Source organism: Cervus canadensis, chromosome 8, assembly GCF_019320065.1.
Source record: "Cervus canadensis isolate Bull #8, Minnesota chromosome 8, ASM1932006v1, whole genome shotgun sequence".
NCBI classification, from domain to species: Eukaryota; Metazoa; Chordata; class Mammalia; order Artiodactyla; family Cervidae; genus Cervus; species Cervus canadensis.
Window position 1 is genome coordinate 63,556,309 of NC_057393.1, and position 22,311 is coordinate 63,578,619.

At 36.7% G+C, this 22,311-nt stretch overlaps 1 protein-coding gene across 7 annotated transcripts in view; it reads right to left on the reverse strand.

The window, feature by feature from the left end:
- Positions 1-22,311, reverse strand: part of ADK (adenosine kinase) — a 591,696-nt gene that overhangs the window by 518,794 nt on the left and 50,591 nt on the right. The window lies entirely within an intron of this gene.

Consider the following 22,311-nt stretch of genomic DNA (forward strand, 5'->3'; position numbering starts at 1 on the left):
TAGTGACCATAGGCAATTCTTTCAACTATAAGTTTCCCTGACTATAAAATAGAGGCTACCATAAATATAAGAATAGGGATATTCCAATATCATATAGTTTACACTACTGAAGGTCACAGAAATAGGCAAACAACAAAGGACAGGTATTCATTTTCCACTTGTACTCATCCTTTTCCTAAAATTAACTGTCTGACAGCAGAGAGGTCATCTAATTCTCCTTTCTTGCCTCCCCTTCCACAAGTGCCTTTATTCACTTTATAAAAAGAATGGCACACATCTTTTCCACCCTGAATGTAACCATACTGCAATGCCTAAGTATAAAAATCTCTTAAGTATTAAACAAGGAATGATTCATAATACTTTGTCTTCAAAGCCTATGGCTTCCTGTTTTATACACTATTACAGTAAATAATAAAGACAGAAATTTAAAATGAGGAATTGGGATAGAATGTTCTATTTTCAGATATACTCAGAAGTTGATTACAATTTTCATTTTAAAACTTCATCATTTCTAGCCCATGTTCATCATCAGAGAATACATTCCTTTTCAAGGAGAGCTCTGTGAAACAAAGCTAAGAGAGTTTCTAAAAAAGAACAAGAAAGACAAAGTCAATTTACTTCTTCCAAGGAACACTCTTTAAACAAGTCTTCTTGCCTTACATCTACCAAGGATTAAGTATCAAAGATGGCTGTTACAGGAACATGAATAAATCAATTTATTTGAATTGAAAAAATGAACTCAGACTTCTTACATCATGAAAGTAAATCTCATTGGCGTGACAAGGAAAGATCAGTTTTGCCAAAAAGGTTTCAAGATAGACAGTGGCTTTAAACTGAATAAATGGTTTTGGTTAAAACGTGTTTAAGTCACCTGATAAAAACATCTTATCAAAGAAATATCCTTTTGACATAGGTATATTGAAGTTAACAAGATTTAGCTTTTCTCAATATCCTCTGAACAATGCCTATGAATAAAACACTAACATACAATTACTACTTAATATAATTATATTAAGAAGCTTTAATAAAGCCTTTTTGGTATACTTCCCAGAATTTCAAGTCTTTAATGACTCTAATGACTCTGGTAAGTCAGGTGATTTCTATTCTTTGCTTCCAACAAAACTGAAAAAGGTCTTAATCAAATTATCAGCTGATAGATAAATAAAAATAATTCTGATGATAAAGCATTTGATGTTAGAAAAGTTCAAATAATTGAGTAAAAATTTCTGAAACAAAACTGTCCATTATCATTCAATTAATTATATAAACAGAGTACTCAGAACTTAGATCTCTAAAAGAAAAAAAAGGAGGAAAAAAAAACCAGTGCTGAACATTGTCTTACTGTAGCACTGGGTATTATTTATCCACAAAAGGTTCAATTAATTGAAAAAAATTAAAGATCAGCTTCATCCATCTCATTAAAAGATGCATTTCCATAAACTTCTTATTTTCTTGCTTAATAATGATTTAACATTTAATACATTTATATTGTTTTACTAATTGTATGCTAATTAAAATAACTAGAAAAATATATTTTAAATTTGACTTCATACATATAGTTGTTCAAAGACACACGATAGGGTGATCAATATTCAAGAAAGCTTTGCATGCATAAAAATATACTGCCTTCATAATGTATACATTATATATTATATGCAAAACATAATTCATACATAAAAAATACATCACAAAAGGATGAAATCTGGTGGGAAAAGTGTAATAGAAATACAAATTTAAACAGAAAAAGGAATATAAATTTTTTAATGTTAAGAAAGAAGTTGTTTGTATCTTTTTATACATGTATAATGAATGGTGGGTATCAAACCACTGTATTATTTACATTCCAGTAAAAGAATGTTTTACCAGTTTTATTTAACATTAAAATATAAAAATCATAAATACTTAAATGAGTGAGGAAGTACTTACTTATCAAAACATTTTCATGAAAGTAAAAGTTTGAAACCAGTGGATTTGATGATCTCTCTCTCTTAGCAAAGTGCTTGCTATATACAAAATAGGAACTCAATATAACTTTCCTTTTCCCTTTTTTTTTTTTTAAAACATGTATTGTGTGCTTAACAACGCTGTGGCACAGCATTAAACACTTTTAATATATTAGCTCCTTTTTTTTTTTGGCCCTACCACGAGGCCAGTAGGATCTTAGTTCACTGACCAGGGATTGAAGCTATGTCCCCTGAAATGGAAGTAGGGAGTCCCAACTGTTACACCACCAGGGAATTCCCTTACGTTCCTTCTCTAGATGGTTAGTGAAAGAGAAATAACAAAAACGTCTTGCCCTTATGTGTGTGCTAGCCGCTCAGTCGTGTCCAACTCTTTGTGACCCTATGGACTATAGCCCACCAGGGACCTCTGTCCATGGGATTGTCCAGGCAAGAATACTGGAGTGGGTTTCCATTCCCTTCTCCAGGGGATCTTCCTAACCACGGCATCAAACCCAGGTCTCCTGCATTGCAGGCAGATTCTTTACCCTCTGAGCTACCAGGGAAGCCTGTCTTGCCCTTAGGGATCTCACAATTCAGTAGACAAATCAGAATAAAAGTAACCACTCATAGTGTCATAAGTATTGATATTACAATAAAGTTAAGTACAATACAGAAGAGGAAGTACTGTCTCTTTTGTAAGAGTCCAAAGAAAGGACAGTTTTTATCTGTTGCCCAACTTTCTCTTCCTCTCCCATTTCATCTCTTCTGTGTTCCTTCCCCATAAAAAAACCTTTCCTCCTTTTAAAGAATTGTGGTGCTGGAGTGTCAGGGAATGTTTAACAGGATTCCTACGTGCTGTTTCTCATAAATCCTCTGTTCCTTATCAATTTCTGGCAACAGAAATGAGTGGAATGGCACGCCACTCCCAGGACTGAGGATGAGACATACGTGAATCTCCTTCAGTAAATATTCTCCTTAGGACAAAACTGCTTAGTCGCGATCCTCTTTCTTGAGATCTGGCTTGTCTCCTGACCGTAGTACCATTGTTAATCCCTTGTTCCCTTGGTAACGATTATTGTACATTTGGTTTTCTGATCTTTATCACTGTCGAAAGAAATTCCTTGTACAACAGCCTATATATACTCACAGAAAGATCATTAAAGCACCTTTGCTCCATCAGAGCTTGGGTCCCCATGTCTGCCTCCCCCTCTCCCCTTCTCTCCCCACTCCCTCTCCCTCTCCTTCCCTCCCTCCACCTAATTCTCTGGAGCGTAGAAACCCCACCAAGCTCATTCTCCTGCCCCAGCTTTCAAGACCCCCTCGAGAGGGCGCCCTGTGCCCTCGTGAGCGGTGCAAGCCCTGTTCTAGGGTTTTATTGGTTCTCTTCATAAACCAGGGAATATCAGCTTCTTTCTCTCTTTCACTTCCTTACCATCGACCCCGAACCACCAGGTTCCGGTCCATTAAAGGACCGCAGCACTGGAGAAGACTTGAGAGTCCCTTGGATAGCAAGATCAAATCACTCAATCCTAAAGGAAATCAACCCTGAATATTCATTGGAAGGACTTATGCTGAAGTTGAAGCTCCAATACTTTGGACACTTGATGCAAAGAACCAACTCACTGGAAAAGACCCTGATGCTGGGAAAGATTGAGGGCAGGAGGAAAAAGCAGATACAGAGGAGATGGTTAGGTGGCATCATTGACACAATGGATATGAATCTGAGCACACTCCAGGAGATAGTGAAAGACAGAGAGGCCTACCGTGCTGCAATCCATTGAGTCAGACACAACTTATCAACTGAACAACAACTTTTAAAGTCTCAGGGTAAGAATTTAAAGGGAATAGCGAAGGTAGACCATAAGAAAGATCCATATTATAGGCAAGAAGAAGGCAAGGACAGCTTAACTGTGATCAAATCACTCAAAGACATTCTACTTTGCAGATTCGAGTACATCCTTAGGTCCTCAACAATAAATTTGCAAGATCCATTATTTCTCTTTCTTTTTTTTATTTTTTAAATTATAAAAGTATGATAACACATATACAGGAGACTTGGAAAGTATAGAACAAAGTTACATGTAGTTCCACTATATATTACAATTATCTTTTTAAGTAGATAAATTAAGATTTTAGTTGGAGTTTCAGTATCAAACTCTCAAAAACTAACAGAATGAATACATAGAAAAGTAGAAGGATAAGTAAACCTGAAAAGTACTATGAACCAAGCCAAAATAATTAAGATTTATATAATTGTCACACAATAGTAGAATAAAAATTCTAGTTTCCACAGACTATAAATCAAGAGACCCTGGAACATACCCAGGGACATAAAATAAGGCACAAAAATTTCATGGTCTAATACATAATACAGTCTATTCTGTTATCACTGAGGAATTATGTTAGAAATCAAAGATATTTGAAAAGAAGCCACATATTTTTAAGTACAATGTAGCATTCACCAAGAGAGACCTTTGATTATCCATTGAAAGCCTCAATAAAGTTAAAAGACTGAAAAGACACAGAGGGTCACTACAGAGAAGGAAGCGTTTAAATAAGAAATTAATATCAAAATGCAAGGTCGATTTTAAACTATTCTACTGGGAGATTAGCTCTCTAACCCCAAACTTCAAAATGTCCAGTCTCTCCTTAGTATTTCTTTCTCTGATATGATTTTCCCCTGCTCGAAACCAGGTAACTTTCCATCTCAATAACCTTTATTTTTCTTTGTCTTTTCTGGTTTTTTCAGTTTCATCTTCCTTATTTCTTCCTTGACTCTTGTACCCTTCTTCTTAAGAACCTGACTTACCACCAAGAGCAAGCCAAACTGCTAGGTTTGCAGACACAGTTTTATACTTAAAACACTGCCTCAAATTCATTTTGGAAGGCAAGATATAAATTACAATTATAAATGTAAAAGTAAATATACCATCAGGTCCACAATCCTTACTAATGAAATGGAGCTACTACTCAATGAAACATTTAATGTTAATATTTGCTTTTAAAATGTCTGTTTAAATGTGGGACTAAATTAAATGCAGTTCTCTTTTTCATTTAGTGTATCTTGTTCTGTCAACCCAACTTCTGTTGGCAGAACAAAAGATACACAGATTTTTTAATCTCTTATTACATTTAACTTATTCTCTGAATATTCAATGTTTTAAATTAATAAAATTGAAAGGGAAAATTCAACTTAGTAAGAAGTAGAAAGTAGAGAGCTATACTTCAACTTTCTACTCAGTCTTCTCCAGAATAATACAACACATAAACTATTTTTCACTTGAGTTTTGATTCCTAAAGACATGATTAAACAGATGTTCTGCTTTTATATCATTTCTTAGATGTCAAACATGAACAAAGTTCCTAAAAAAGCCATAGACAGCAAAAGGGTACCATGGTATTTCTCAACCTTTTTTCTACCTGAATTTACGAGAGGGAAAAGACCATACACTCCAATCATCAGGAGAGGACACAGGCAAAGGCCCTCTCTATCTTGCCTCTAGTCTCCACAAAGTCTGAGTCTTCCGTACGAGACTGAAACAAACATTATTCATTCAAATGTGTTATTTCCCTGAAGATTAGCATAACTTAGAACTTAAGGCTCAGAAAGGTCTTTGAAGAGACTGTTAAGCCCAAAAACAGCTCGGTCATAAATGAAATGCCCTACCAATGTCAGATAGTTAATGCCAAACTAGGACTTGCTATACAGCAGGATGATAACAAACAGTCCATAAATACTTGCAACTAAGATTGCCCTCTTGAGAATCAAACAAGTAAAATTCTAGAAATCTACAAATATTACCGTATAAACCAAAGAAACTTAATGGTATCTTGCAAAGTTCTATAAAGTTGACAGAATCAATCAGACAGTATGCATAGAGCAAGATTTTAAACTTAACATGTTTAAATGCTTCTTGCAACTGAAAAATAAAAGTTGATTAAAACATATTAAGGGAATTCCCTGGCAGTCTAGTGGTTAGGACTTCATGTTCTCACTGCCTGGGGTCTGGGTTCAATCGCTGGTTAGGGCACTAAGATCTCCGCAAGGTGTGCACTATGGCAAAAAAAAAAATAAATGTTAGAAAGCACAGAGAACTATATTCAATATCCTATGATAAACCATTATGGAAATATTATTTTAAAAAATGAATGTATATATATGTATTACTGAATCACTTTGCGGTACCACAATAATTAACATAACACTGTAAATCAACTATACTTCAATTTAAAAAAATACAAAAATGACCCATACTAGAAAGGAAGAAAAAGGAGATCAAAAGTGTTAATCCACTAATCACTAAGGCTGAAATTTAAGAGGCTTATAGAGAAGAAAAGTAAGAGTAAACCATGGGGTTAGAATGCAAATAATAGCAAAGTTACAAGGTTTATGAAAATAATATTTTAAATTCTCATTAGAAAACTAAATGAGGATTAAAATTCAGCTAGATGAATTCTACCAAAAACTTAGACAAGAACTAACACCTATCCTACTCAAACTCTTCCAGAAAATTGCAGAAGAAGGTAAACTTCCAAACTCATTCTATGAGGCCACCATCACCCTAACACCAAAACCAGACAAAGATGCCACAAAAAAAGAAAACTACAGGCCAGTATCACTGATGAACATAGATGCAAAAATCCTTAACAAAATTCTAGCAAACAAAATCTGACATCACAAGATCATACATCATGACCAAGTGGGCTTTATCCCAGGGATGCAAGGATTCTTCAACATTCGCAAATCAATCAATGTGATACATCACATTAACAAATTGAAAGATAAAAACCATATGATTATCTCAATAGATGCAGAGAAAGCCTTTGACAAAATTCAACATCCATTTATGATAAAAATCCTCCAGAAAGCAGGCATAGAAGGAATATGCCTCAACACAATAAAAGCCATATATGATAAACCCACAGCAAACATTATCCTCAATGGTGAAAAATTGAAAGCATTTCCCCTCAAGTCAGGAACAAGACAAGGTTGCCCACTCTCACCACTACTATTCAACATAGTTCTGGAAGTTTTAGCCACAGCAATCAGAGAAGAAAAAGGAATCCAGGTTGGAAAAGAAGAAGTAAAACTCTCACTGTTTGCAGATGACATGATCCTCTACATAGAAAACCCTAAAGACTCCACCAGAAAATTACTAGAGCTAATCAATGAATATAGTAAAGTTGCAGGATATAAAATTAACACACAGAAATCCCTTGCATTCCTATACACTAACAATGAGAGAACAGAAAGAGAAATTAAAGAAACAATTCCATTCACCATTGCAATGAAAAGAATAAAATACTGAGGAATAAATCTACCTAAAGAAACAAAAGACCTATATATAGAAAACTATAAAACACTGATGAAAGAAATCAAAGAGGACACAAATAGATGGAGAAATATATCATGTTCATGGATTGGAAGAATCAATATAGTTAAAATGAGTCTACTATCCAAAGCAATCTATAGATTCAATGCAAGCCCTATCAAGCTACCAACGGTATTTTCACAGAACTAGAACAAATAATTTCACAATTTGTATGGAAATACAAAAAACCTCGAATAGCCAAAGCAATCTTGAGAAAGAAGAATGGAACTGGAGGAATCAACCTGTCTGACTTCAGACTCTACTACAAAGCTACAATCATCAAGACAGTATGGTACTGGCACAAAGAGAAAAATAGATCAACGGAACAAAATAGAAAGCCCAGAGATAAATCCACGCACCTATGGACACCTTATCTTTGACAAAGGAGGCAAGAATATACAATGGAGAAAAGACAATCTCTTTAACAAGTGGTGCTGGGAAAACTGGTCAACCACTTGTAAAAGAATGAAACTAGAACACTTTCTAACACCATACACAAAAATAAACTCAAAATAGATTAAAGATCTAAATGTAAGATCAGGAACTATAAAACTCCTAAAGGAAAACATAGGCAAAACACTCTCTGACATAAATCACAGCAGGATACCCTATGACCCACCTCCCAGAGTAATAGAAATAAAAGCAAAAATAAACAAATGGGACCCAATTAAACTTAAAAGCTTTTGCACAACAAAGGAAACTATAAGCAAGGTGAAAAGACAGCCTTCAGAATGGGAGAAAATAATAGCAAACGAAGCAAAGAATTAATCTCAAAAATATACAAACAGCTCCTGCAGGTCAATTTCAGAAAAATAAATGACCCAATCAAAAAATCGGCCAAAGAACTAAACAGACTATGAAGAACTAAGAAGACTATGTCTTCTTTCTCCAAAGAAGACATACGGATGGCTAACAAACACATGAAAAGATGCTCAACATCACTCATTATCAGAGAAACACAAATCAAAACCACAATGAGGTACCATCTCACACTAGTCAGAATGGGTGCTGTCAAAGTCTACAAACAATAAATGCTGGAGAGGGTATGGAGAAAAGGGAACCCTCTTACACTGCTGGTGGGAATGAAAACTAGTACATCCACTATGGAGAACAGTGTGGAGATTCCTTAAAAAACTGCAAATAGAACTGCCATATGACCCAGCAATCCCACTGCTGAGCTTACACACCAAGGAAACTGGAATTGAAAGAGACATGTGTACCCCAATGTCCACCGCAGTGCTGTTTATAATAGCCAGGACAAGGAAGCAACCTAGATGTCCATCAGCAGACGAATGGATAAGAAAACTGTGGTACATATACACAATGGAATATTATGCAGCTATTAAAAAGAATGCATATGAATCAGTTCTAATGAGGTGGATGAAACTGGAGCCTATTATACAGAATGAAGTAAGTCAGAAAGAAAAACACCAATTCAGTATATTAACACATATATATGGAATTTAAAAAGATGGTAACGACTACCCTATATGCGAGACAGCAAAAGAGACACAGATGTAAAGAACAGACTTTTGGACTCTGTAGGAGAAGGCAAGGATGGGATGATTTGAGAGAATAGCATTGAAACATGTATATTATCATATGTGAAATGGATCACCAGTACAGGTTCAACGCATGAGACAGGATGCTTTAGGGCTGGTGCACTGGGATGACCCTGAGGGGAGGGATGTGGGAGGGGGGTTCAGGATGGGGAACACATGTACACCCATGGCTGATTCATGTCAATGTATGGCAAAACCACTACAATATTGTAAAGTAATTAGCCTCCAATTAAAATAAAATAATTTTAAAAAATAAATAAAATTCAGCTAGAGAAAATGGGAAGAAAAATAATAAAGCTAGATTTAAGTCTCAACACAGAAATATACTCTTTGTATTTTAAAAACATCATTGATAATTATTCATAATGACTAACTAGATATTTTCATTAAAGGAAATTTTTAACATTTGGTACTTGTACGATGTCACCACGTGGCTCTTGAACCACTTCATCAAAGCTAGCCAACTTTGTATCACACATTCATTATACTTCCAAGTACATTTTAATCTGGCTTCTGTCCCTCTCTATCATTCCACTGTGATTTACTTAGCTGAGATCACCATTGATATTGTACTGTCAAATTCAGTGGACTCCCTGTAGGTTTTATATTACCAATCTGTTACATCTGATACTATTAACTACTCTGTCATACAAACTCACTATTCTTTGTGAGACCTTGTCTTACTTAGTTCTCCTAATAAAAGCTCACCATCTCCTTCTGTGATTCTTCTACCCATCCATTAAATGCTTTATCCTCCACCCCACTTCTCTTTTTACTTCATGCCTTTCCCCTAGAAACTCTTATCTATTAGTTGCTTTAAACACTACCTATAGGAGAGGAAATGACAATCCACTCCAGTATTCTTGCCTGGGAAATGCCATGGACAGAGGAGCCTGGTGGGCTACAGTCCACAGGGTCACCAAGAGTGTGACAAGACTAAAGCGACATAGCATGCAGGCTCTAGCTGTGCGTCTCTCCTGGGACTTAGGCCTTCTGACCAGTATTAAACTAATTTTTGGAGGTAAAAAAAAAAATTAACACTACCTATATAATGATGGTGGTATTGGCGGTGATAATGAGGATGATAATGGTAATAACAGGTAACATTTATTGAATGCCATTAGGTCAAAGTACAATTAAACATAACTTTTATTTATTATGTCTCTCCCACCGTGAATCCTCTACCAAGCAGACACATAAATCACAGACGCTCCTAAATATGCCCATCTAGATAACACATATTTATCTCATCCATGAACAAACCTGAACCCAATCTCTTCATCACCTCTAACATGTCCTTCCTCCCATAGTCCCTAATTCAGTTATAAATAACAACATTTCGTCATTCACCAAAACTAAACATTGGAACATCACTCCTGACTCCTTTGCTCTTTTCATTAAATCAATCAAATCTTACCTTTATATCATTGTATTATTGAACTTTCTCCTGACCATTTTCTAACTATAATGATTAGGTCACCATCTCTCAACACGTCTATCACTACAGCCTCCTCTAATTTATCCCTCCAAATCCCCTGATCTACTGCAGACACAGTGATTTATAGAATTCTAGACATGAATCTGAACATGTCATCCCTGAAGGAAAGTTACATGCCTCAAAATAGCCTGGAGCTAAAACTCCCCTCCAGGTCCTCCCCACCATTATATGCAAAACAAAGAACTCTCTCACCCAAAGGTAAAAATGGACATTAACGTTGATTACACCCAGCTCCCAGCTGGTCCAACCTCTGGTCTATCTCCAAAATGCCTTGCCTCAGCCGTTTAAGAGATAACTACTCTGAACAACCTTGGAGAAGAACAGGCCCCCTTAAGACAGTAACTTTCCACATACATGCCTATATATACTTACTCTTTTCTTGGATAAGCGCAGCAGCTCGCTAATCTGACTGCTGCCCCTTCTCGCCTCATTAAAGGTGATCTGTTCCCATAAAGTGCCAGTCTCGTTCTTTTTCTGAACCTCGCCTTCTCTAACTCCCTTACCTGACAATCCCCCTGCTCATTAACTCTCTGAAGTTGTCTCCCCTGTCTATAACAGAGATGTGAGGCACATTCCAAGCTCCTTAGCAGCCAATAATATCAGCTAGCATTTGGCAAATACATAAATTATCCTGTTCAATCTTCATATTATAATATTCCCACTACTAGGCTGGTGCAAAAATAATTACAGTTTCGCACTGCGGAACTCTGTCGTTTGATACTGGAATACATTCTTAATGTGGTCATGTTATACATCATTTTAATGCGCATTTCTCATTTCATGTTGTTTTTTGGGAAATGACTTATTACTTACTGTTTAATTTATATTTATTTTAGACTAGGGAAATGATGCTAGACAAAAAGCAAATTTGAGCAATTTTCTCATTCAAGTTCAAAATGGGTCATAAAAGCAGCAGAGACAACTCCCAACATCAACAACACTTTTTGGCCCAGGAACTGCTAACCAACATAGAGCACATGGTGGTTCAAAAAGCCTTGAAGATGAGTAGCATAGTGGCTGGCCCCTGGAAGCTGACAAGGACCAATTGAGAGGATCATGGAAGCTGATCCTCTTACAACTACATGAGAAGTTGCCAAAGAACTGAATGTCGACCATTTACGCTACAGGAATAAACAAGCTTATCTCTCATTAACAAAAATATGTTGATTGTAATGGTTCCTATTTTGATTAATAAAGATTTGTCTGAGACTAGTTATAATGATTTAAAAGTCACAGTCCAAAACCGCAATTATATTTGCACCAGCCTGATATAATCTATATACTGAAAAGCAGAGACATTACTCAGCTGACAAAGGTCCATAGTCAGGGCTATGGTCTTCCCAGTGGTCACGCATGGTGTGAGAGTTGGACCATAAAGAAGGCAGGATGCCAAAGAATTGATGCCTTCAAAATGTCATATTGGAAAAGATTCTGAAAGTCCCTTGGACAGCAAGGAGATCAAACCAGTCAATGTTAAGGGAAACGAACACTGAATACACATCGGAGTACTACTTCCAACAATTCATTGGAAGGACTGATGCTGAAGCTGAAGTGCCAGTATTTTGGTCATCTGATGTGAGCAGCCAACTCATTGGAAAAGTCCCTGATACTAGGAAAGATTGAGGGCAGAAGGAAAAGAGGACATCAGTGGATAAGATGGCTGGGTGGCAGCACCAATGCAATGGACATGAGTTTGGGCAAACTTCAGGAAATGGTGAGGGACAGGGAGGCCTGGCATGCTGCAGTCCATGGGGTCGCCAAGAGTCGGACACAACTGGGCAACTGAACAACAACAACAGATATAGTATTCTTATTTTATTTACAAGAAAACTGAGCTTCCATGGATTGTCACACAACTGCAAGTCGTTCCAGGGCACAATTTTAACCTGTACATTGAGATTACCTTGAGCATGTGTGCTCTGTCACTCAGTCATGGTCAACTCTTTGCAACCCCATGGACTATAGACCACCAAGTTCCTCTGTCCATGGAATTTTCCAGGCTAGAACGCTGGAGCAGGTTGCTATTTCCTACTCCAGGGGATCGTCCTGACCCACGGATCAAACTTGCATCTCTCTGTCTCCTGCACTGGCAAGCAGATTCTTTACCACTGCACCACCTTACCTTACCTTATACTTAACCAAATTCTATAATGCTACAGTAATGAATTGATTTCTTTCTACATTTATCTCCTTGATTACACTACTAGCTGCTTAAAGGAAAGAAATTTATTTGACAAAAAGCTGACCACAAAGTAGATGCTCCAAAAAATATGTACTGAGCTGAAATGAACTGCCAAAAATGAATCTATGCTTAGATAAGCCTTCAGAGTACCATTTTCCTCAATATTCAAAATCAGGTCTAAATATCAGAGAAGCCACAAGGAATACCATCTTATAATATCTGGGGCAAAATGAGGTCTTCATAAATGAGTCTGTGTTCATTCAGCATCTGTATTTTAGGTCTTATTTGTAGAAGCTCCAGAGCAACTCAAAACCAATTACTTAATATGAAATAATACAAAGATTCAGAATCAAATATCAGTTTATTTCAAATTCTAAGAATGTAGAATTCATTTTTTTAAAAAATCAAAATAGCCAAGATCATCTTTCTTTTAATGAAAAGCAAAGGTAACTGAGCTAAAGGAAATATTCAAAATTCAGCAGCATTTCCAAATACCAGCAATAATCTAAAAAAGTTATTGGACTTCTCTGGTGGTCGAGTGGTTAAGAATCTGCCTGCCAATGCAGGGGACACAGGTTCGATACCTGGTCCAGGAATATTCCATATGCCACAGAGTAACTAAGCCTCTGAGCTGCAACTACTTAGGTCACTCATCAGAACTGATGAAGCCCATGAGCTCCCATGCTCTGCAACATGAGAAGCCACCACAATGAGAAGCCTGCAGACCACAGCTAGAGAGTAGCCCCCACTCGCTACAACTAGAGAAAGCCCACATGCAGCAATGAAGACCCAGCACAGCCAAAAATAAATAAATGAATTCTTTAAAAAAGACTCAGTGTAAAGCTTAACCAACAAAACAACTGTAGGGCTATATAAGGTCAAGGACAGAAAGAAAAAACATTGAGAAACTAGAAACCAAACTACAGATAAATTTTAAAATTGGCATTGAAGATCAGTGGGTAAAGGTAGACTATTCACAATACAGTAATATAATAATTGATTCCCTATAAGGAAAACTTTTTAAAAACCAGAGTCTTACCTCACATCATCTACAAAAATCAATTTAGGATCAATTAAAGACCTAAATACACAAAGCATAATGATATGACTTGCAGAAGAAAATATTGGAAAATAGCTATATATAGACTTAACTACAAAAATGTCAGAGCATCTCACAATTAGTTTTTTTTTTCCTCACAATTAGTTTTAAACAAAACAATGATAGCTTTTAACTTTATATACAGTTTCACCTGCCACTCCAAATGTTTCACCTTTAAACTAATATACACTCATTTATCGAAGTAATCCATCATAACTTATACAATGATTTACCTATAAATTGTTGACAATAATCAGCACTGAAATTTATAACCAACTATCATTACTCTGAGTATTTTTAGAGCAAACATTAAGTAATATCTTTCATTTTTGTTTACATTAATCAAGATTTACCTAAAATTCGTATCATTATTAAGGATTTATATCTGTGAGAGAAACGTATTTCCTGAACTACTCTAGCTTCCCTTTTTAAAACTGAGTATTTTCACTGCAAATGATGATTTTTATTTCCAATTACCATTTCATTAATCCTCTCATTTCTCTTACTTCTGTGGGTCAGGGAAAATTAAGGCAAATCTGTCTTACAAATTCCTTCCCTCTGTTTTCCATCCCTATTAATACATTCCTTTTCCTTGACTCTCCATAATTACACCATATTCATCTGGAAGTATTTATATGTTCCGTATTTCCTCCTCTCCTCACACCCACTGTGTCTCTTCAAGATGCCAGAAAAAGATTATTTTCAATAGTCTACTTCCTATAACAAGTTTTCCTACTTATTTTCAGTTATAATATTTTGGCAAATTGTATACATCAAAACAAACTAACTTAATTTTGCTTTTCTTTTAAGATCCCAATTTTTTCTTATTCAAGGGAACACCAGCTTTATAATCTTCAAGTAAAGAACAGAAACTCTAGAAGAAATTTAATTTTTGAATATCAAATAATTATCTAGTTAATATTTCTGAATCATGGCAATGCTTGCTCTATTCTGGAAACAGGTCGATTGGAGGCAACATACCATCCTCCCAAAACAGAACTTAATTGATTTGAAAGCTCAGTCAAAGAATTTTGGAGTCTTTCTTTTTTTGTTGTTGTTTCTTTTTTCTTTTGCTTTTTTTAAAAGTATTTTATTTCTTTTAATTGGAGGCTAATTACTTTACAATACAAATAAATTATTAATATACTGATAAACTAATTAAAACTGAATGTTAACACTGTTTAGAGCAAACAACACAGATCTTTCTCATCTACACTATATCTATAATTAAAGGAAAACATAATTTCATTAAGTCTATGAGCCTTTACATATATACTTATTTACACTCCAAAAATCTGGATGTATAATTGAGTTTTTCAATTTCAAATTAATACTTCCAGAGTAAGATAGTAGAAAATATAGAATACAGGTTTACAATTAAAACAACCATGTATTTCAAATTACTGCACAATGCCTGATACACTTTTTGGTCATGAACAAATGTCTTAAGCTCTGTTATTTTTTATGAGGATAACTACCTCATGAAGTTGTCATGAGGACTAAACTAATATTATATAAAAAATGTATCTAATACACATTGAATAAATGCTTCATTGTCAAATAATAATTGTCAAAATTATTATATTCTTATTTTTCTCATTATTCTTGAAAGTTTTTCAGATGGATTCTCTATGGCCCTTCTTTAGATTCAGCCCTTTGTGTACACCAGTCCAAAGTGCAAAGATCACTGGAATATGATGGTTCTTGTTCTTTAAAAAACTGCGCTGAAAAACTTGACAAACAAAGCACTTGAAAAATGCATACCAATTCCCTCATTAGCTTTCAACACTGAACACAAAATTCCACTTTAAAAAAGGCCTTTCATAAAATATTTTTCAGTCAGATGCTATCTACCAAGTGCCTAACATATATCCAGCACTCTGCTAAGAGCCATGTAAGAAAAGGTATAGTGCAGTTCCTTTGCACCAAGAGCTTAGGTATACAGAAAAAATTTACTAAGATACTTTTCTTACTTGGCTCTCTCCCCAGCAAGGTTTATAAATGCTGCATGTGAGGCATATGCTATAGGGATTTAATTATAAACCTATACAACAGAAAAAATATTGAGCTTCCTCTTAAGAAATCAGAAAGCAGAAGACAGTAATGAGAGCCAAGAAAGTCAAAGGAAACTAAATTAAAGGAAAAAACCTCTTTTATTCAAACCACCACTTGTTTGACAAATCCTAAGTTGAGATCATCACATAAACTACACAAACCGCTAAATAGTTAAAGCAAAAGATAAGATCAGCAATCAAGAAAAGATCTGAACTAAAAGTAAGAAATTGATTTTTATTAATCCAGAGATTGCTCTGACAAAGAAACCAGGCTTACTCATTTTGAATCCCCCAAATCTGGTATGTAGTTTTTAATTCTTAGTTTATACAATAGGTTTATACTACCGATAATTTAATGCTAGTTAAAAAATAAAGGTAGTGAGTGTGGCATGGTAGAAAAAGAAACAAATAAGGTCAGGACATACAGGTTCCATCTCAGGCTTGCACTGCTAACTATAATCAACGGCAAAAGCTTTAACTTCACTGAGAATGCTCCTCTGCTGTAAAATGAATAGAGAGATTTAAATTATCTCAAAAGTCCAATTTGTCTCAAAATTCCTGTGATTGTATATTGCCTGCTACAGTACATACAATAACAGTGAAATACACACAGTCATACCCCTGGAACTTCCACTTAAATATGGCAGAAAGATTATCTACTCTTCCATCTAAGACTGTAAAAATGATGACAAAGGCACACACACAAAAAGCAAACATCTACAGGATCAAAAGCAATAAAAAAGAAGTAATTAAGCAGTACTGGTCAAAAGGTTTCCACAAATTTTCAGAAAAAGGAAAGCAGATGACGAACTCAGCAGTGTTAAAGGAACTAAAATCTCAATTGCAACTGAAAGAGGCTGCTTATGATAAGCAAGCGGAGTCCATCTGCAGAAACCCTAATCTCAGAAGATACACATAAGACATGGAGCCACAAGTAAGGGAACGGACTACTACCATCTCACCATCACAACCTACAATTCCTAAAATAGAGATAAATTACCAGTTTATTCCCTCAAGAAACCAAAAAGAAGCATCTCTGAATTAACGGACAAAAGGCAAAGCAGGGGAAGTAAAGAGGGACAGGTGAAACTGCCTACTTAATTATGGTACCCCTCTCACTGGCCAACTCAGAATAAAGCAGCCAGGCTGAAACCTTCAGAAAGCAAAATGGAAGACTTTTCTGGAAAGAAACTGAACAGATTCTTTAGACTTCCAGATATTCACATTAAGGGTCACACACACACTCTCAGAAAAGCAGGCTTTTAGCATAACCAAGTCTTTGGTCAATAAGCCCAACCTGAAACGGACAGAGTACAGGGGCAAAGTAGTTCAGCAGTTAATCCTATTAGAGGATGGTAAGTAAAGAAAAAAGTATGGGAGACCCCTGTAAGTTACTGATTACTCAATAAAGCAGGTTTGCTTAAGCACAAAGCTAAGCAAGCCTGAAGCAACAGAACCATGAAACATGCCCCCAGACAATAAAACACTGGTGGCATGAGATCCACATTCTGCCCAGTGAGCTCATTAAATTAATGATCCCTGGAAAAAGTCAGTTTTCATCCCAATCCCAAAGAAAGGCAATGCCAAAGAATGCTCAAACTACCGCACAACTGCACTCATCTCACACGCTAGTACAGTAATGCTCAAAATTCTCCAAGCCAAGCTTCAGCAATATGTGAACCATGAACTTCCAGATGTTCAAGCTGGCTTTAGAAAAGGCAAAGGAACCAGAGATCAAATTGTCAACATTCACTGGATCATCGAAAAAGCAAGAGAGTTCCAGAAAAATATCTATTTCTGCTTTATTGACTATGCCAAAGCCTTTGACTGTGTGGATCACAAAAAACTGTGGAAAATTCTGAAAGAGATGGGAATACCAGACCACCTGACCTGCCTCTTGAGAAATCTGTATGCAGGTCAGGAAGCAACAGTTAGAACTGGACATGGAACCACAGACTGGTTCCAAACAGGAAAAGGAGTACGTCAAGGATGTATATTGTCACCCGGCTTATTTAACTTATATGCAGAGTACATCATGAGAAACTGGGCTGGAGGAAGCACAAGCTGGAATCAAGACTGCCGGGAGAAATATCAATAACCTCAGATATGCAGATGACACCACCCTTATTGCAGAAAGTGAAGAACTAAAGAGCCTCTTGATGAAAGTGAAAGAGGAGAGTGAAAAAGTTGGCTCAAAGCTCAACATTCAGAAAACTAAGATCATGGCATCCGGTCCCAACACTTCATTTCAAATAGATGGGGAGACAATGGAAACAGTGGCTGACTTTATTTTTGGGGGCTCCAAAATCACTACAGATTGGTGACCGCAGCCATGAAATTAAAAGACGCTTATTCCTTGGAAGGAAAGTTATGACCAACCTAGACAGCATATTAAAAAAACAGAGACATTATTTTGTCAACAAAGGTCCATCTAGTCAAAGCGATGGTTTTTCCAGTAGTCATGTATGGATGTGAGAATTTGACCATAAAGAAGGCTGAGCATCGAAGCACTGATGCTTTTGAACTGTGGTGTTGGAGAAGACTCTTGAGAGTACCCTGGAGAGCAAGGAGATCCAACCAGCCCACCCTCAAGGAAATCAGTCCTGAATATTCACTGCAAGGACTGATGCTAAAGCTGCAACTCTAGTACTTTGGCCATCTGATGTGAAGAACTGACTCATTGGAAAAGACCCTGATGCTGGGAAAGATTGAAGGTAGGAGGAGAAGGGGATGATAGAGGATGAGATGGTTGAATGGCATCACTGACTCAATGGACATGAGTTTGAGCAAACTCTGGGAGATGGTGAAGGACAGGGAAGCCTGGTGTGCTGTAGTTCATGGGGTCACAAAGAGTCGGACATGACTGAGTGACTGAATAACTCTGAAGAAGCATATCATCACTTCTGCCATATGCCACTGGTTACATGGATCAGACATGGTGCAATGTGGGAAAAGGGAACTACTCAAGAGAATGCCAGAAGGGAGGATCATCAGGAGCCATTGTGGAGGCTGGTTATCACACACAGTCTGCCTTCTGGCCCCCAACAATCCCTGCTTCCTAGTTTTCAAATCCATATGTACTGCCCTCCCACGTCATACCAGGTTTGGTTTGTATGACCAATAACAAGCTTGTGGCAAAAATGATGAGATGTTACTTCCAAGAACAGGTTATAAAATAGACTGCAGCTTCCATCTAGGAAAAATGACTCTCTATTCCTCTCTCTCAAATGACTGGCAATAGGACAAACAGCTGCTACATTTTCAGGACACTCAGAGGTTTATGAGTGAGGAAATGAGGCCCTCAGTCCAACAGCTCCTAAGAAACTGAGGCCAGCCATATGAATGAGCGTGGAAGCCACAGTTGAGCCTTGAAATGATCACACAGACACACACAGAGGAATTCAAAGAAGGTATGAGATGAAGGCCAACAGACTGACTACAACTTAATCAGAGACCCTAACCAGAACCACCCAGCTATGCCACACACTAAAATTCACACCCTCAGATACCATGTGAAAGAATAAATCTTTGTTATTTTAAGCAGTCACGTTCTGTAGTAATGTATTACATACCAATAGATAACTATTATTTTACAACAGTAAATAACTTCATTAAAGCTTCAAAAAAAAAAACCTCATAGAAGCAATTAAGGATTTTACAAAAATATAAATAAAAGTATCCACCCTAGCCGACCTACCCTCCTATGACTGCCCGAGTTTAGAACATATCCTTCCAGACTTTTTCTTTTGCAAACGAATAAAATAAACTTCTTTAATGCCTCACGCTTAAATAAGAACAGACAGCCAACAATCATCTAATATTGGAGGAAACTCTCCACTGTGAAGAAGACCACAATAAGCAATCAGAAAAGAGCAATCTACAGAGAACAAAGATAAAGCAGGAAAGAAAAGTGAAACATTCAATACTAAACAAAACCAAGTCTAATTAACATGCTTAGAAAGAGAAGGAAAAACCGCATCCATAACACAAGAACAAAATGTTATATAATGGTAATTTGCTAACACCAAGGTCAAAAAACAAAAAATTCTAAAAGCTTCCACAGAGAAAAAATTGGTGTTATGAAGAGATCCATTGGATGTTGAGAGACAATGGCACATGCTTTCAAAATTCTCAAAGAAATCTCTATACTAACCAATTAACAAGGTGTGAGGGGAAAAATATTTAAAAGGTCAGACAAATACAAATATTAAAAAAAAATTACTGTACAGGTATTTCTGCACTTTTCCCCTGAAAGATAGGTTATACATACACACATACAGAGAAAACCAATAAAGAAGATACGGAGATGACAGAAACAAGAGATCGAAAAGGAGAAAGTCAAAGGGAAGTTCCAGGAAGACTGCTATTTGAAAGGAGAAAAAAAAAAAGACAAGTCCAGCAACACAACCAGTTCAGTCTGGACCACAAAGATGGAGAACTGAAGAAGGGACATCACCAGGGGAAAAGAGGTTACTGATTTACTGTAAATTTTACTGTAAATTTACCTCTGTAAGAGGTTACAGACTTACTGATTTTGAGAAGGAGGGATAAGGGGGAAAGTGGTTAATAGGAACATGACAGACTTAACAGAGTGTCTATTGAAACTCTGTGTACAGAAAACAATGCAAATGAACACATAATGCAATAAATCACTGAAAGAAAATCAAAAAGTTTTTTAAGTAATCACAGTCTGCAATTTTGTTCACAATGATTACTGATCTATTTTTATTAATTTTTTCTTGGGAGTATGGTTGATTTACAATGTTGTTTTACTTTCTGCTCTACAACAAAGTGAGGCAGATATATATAAAAACCTTATATATATAAATATATAAACCTAAAGTTATATATATATAAACCTACTCTTTTTTAGATTCGATTGCCACAGAGGTCATTACAGAGCACTGAGTACAGTTTCCTGTGCTATATAGTAGGTTCTTATTAGTTATCTATTTTACATATAGTAATGGGTATATATCAATCCCAATCTCCCAACTAATCTCCCCATTTTCCCCCTTGGTAATCATAAACTTGCCTTCTACTTCTGTGATTCAATTTCTGATTTATAAATAGGTTCACTTTGTACCATTTTTCAATTTTATTTTAATGTAATAAAATGGGGAATATGAAATAGAGGAAATGATGTGAGTGAAACAGAGCTAAATCCTTAGCTATCGTAACAGAGACAATACACAATATGTAAAATTGACAAACCAAGAAATAGCTAGAGATACAGACCTCAGGAAGCCTTAAGCTTAGGGTATGCATGAGATTTTAACCTTCAATTACCTATTCTCCCAGGAAACATTCAGGAATGCACAGGGGTTTTGACAAGTAATTAGAACCTGGTCAGCAAGGAGGTAAGAATTAATCATCAGAGACTATCCAACAATTAAAAAAAATAAAGAGAATAGAAAAACTCTGTTGAGAATGGCAAAAGCAAAGTTCTCAGAAGGTCAGAAGGAATCCTCTCCACAATAATCCTCTCCACTCAATAACAAGATTTGGACTCTCCTAGCAACTTGAAGACCAAGGGTGCCCCTCCATACAGAGTTCGATTGTATCCTCTATTCTGGAATCCATCTCAATGGAAACATGTTCTTGTATCTTCTCCTGACTTTAAAGGAACTTTTATCCTTTGCCTCTCCAATCAATCATCCTTATGAAAAGTCACATGAAACAGTATTAGCATGCTATTTAGAAATAGGCAGATACCGGGGGGGGGGCGGGGGGCGGGGGGGGTGGTGCGGCAGGGAGATAAAATGATTTCTTCTGGAGAAACAGCACTTACGCAGAACTGGCAGCAGAGATATCACTTTGCCAAAAACGGTCCGTCAGGTCAAGGCTATGGTTTTTCCAGTGGTCATGTATGATGTGAGAGTTGGACTGTGAGGAAAGCTGAGCGCCAAAAAATTGATGCTTTTTAACTATGGTGTTGGAGAAGATTCTTGAGAGTCCCTTGGACTGCAAGGAGATCCAACCAGTCCATCCTAAAGGAGATCAGTCCTGGGTGTTCATTGGAAGGACTGATGCTGAAGCTGAAACTGCAATACTTTGGCCACCTCATACGAAGAGATGACTCATTGGAAAAGACCCTGATGCTGGGAGGGATTGGGGGCAGGAGGAGAAGGGGACGACAGAAGATGAGATGGCTGGATGGCATCACCGACTCGATGGGCATGAGTTTGAGTAAACTCCGGGAGTTGGTGATGGACAGGGAGGCCTGGCATGCTGCGATTCACAGGGTCGCAAAGAGTCGGACACCACTGAGCGACTGAACTGAACTGAACTGATGCAGGAGTGGGTAAAAGCAAGGGGGGATATGGAAGATGTAGCAAAGAACTGACTTTTTCCTTAAAAATCTTCAGTACTAAGTTTACTTTTTAACTAGTAGGAGTTTTGACCTGCCTCTTGAGAAACCTGTATGCAGGTCAGGAAGCAACAGTTAGAACTGGACATGGAACAACAGACTGGTTCCAAATAGGAAAAGGAGCACATCAAGGCTGTATATTGTCACCATGCTTATTTAACTTATACGCAGAGTACATCATGAGAAACGCTGGGCTGGAAGAAGCACAAGCTGGAATCAACACTGCCAGGA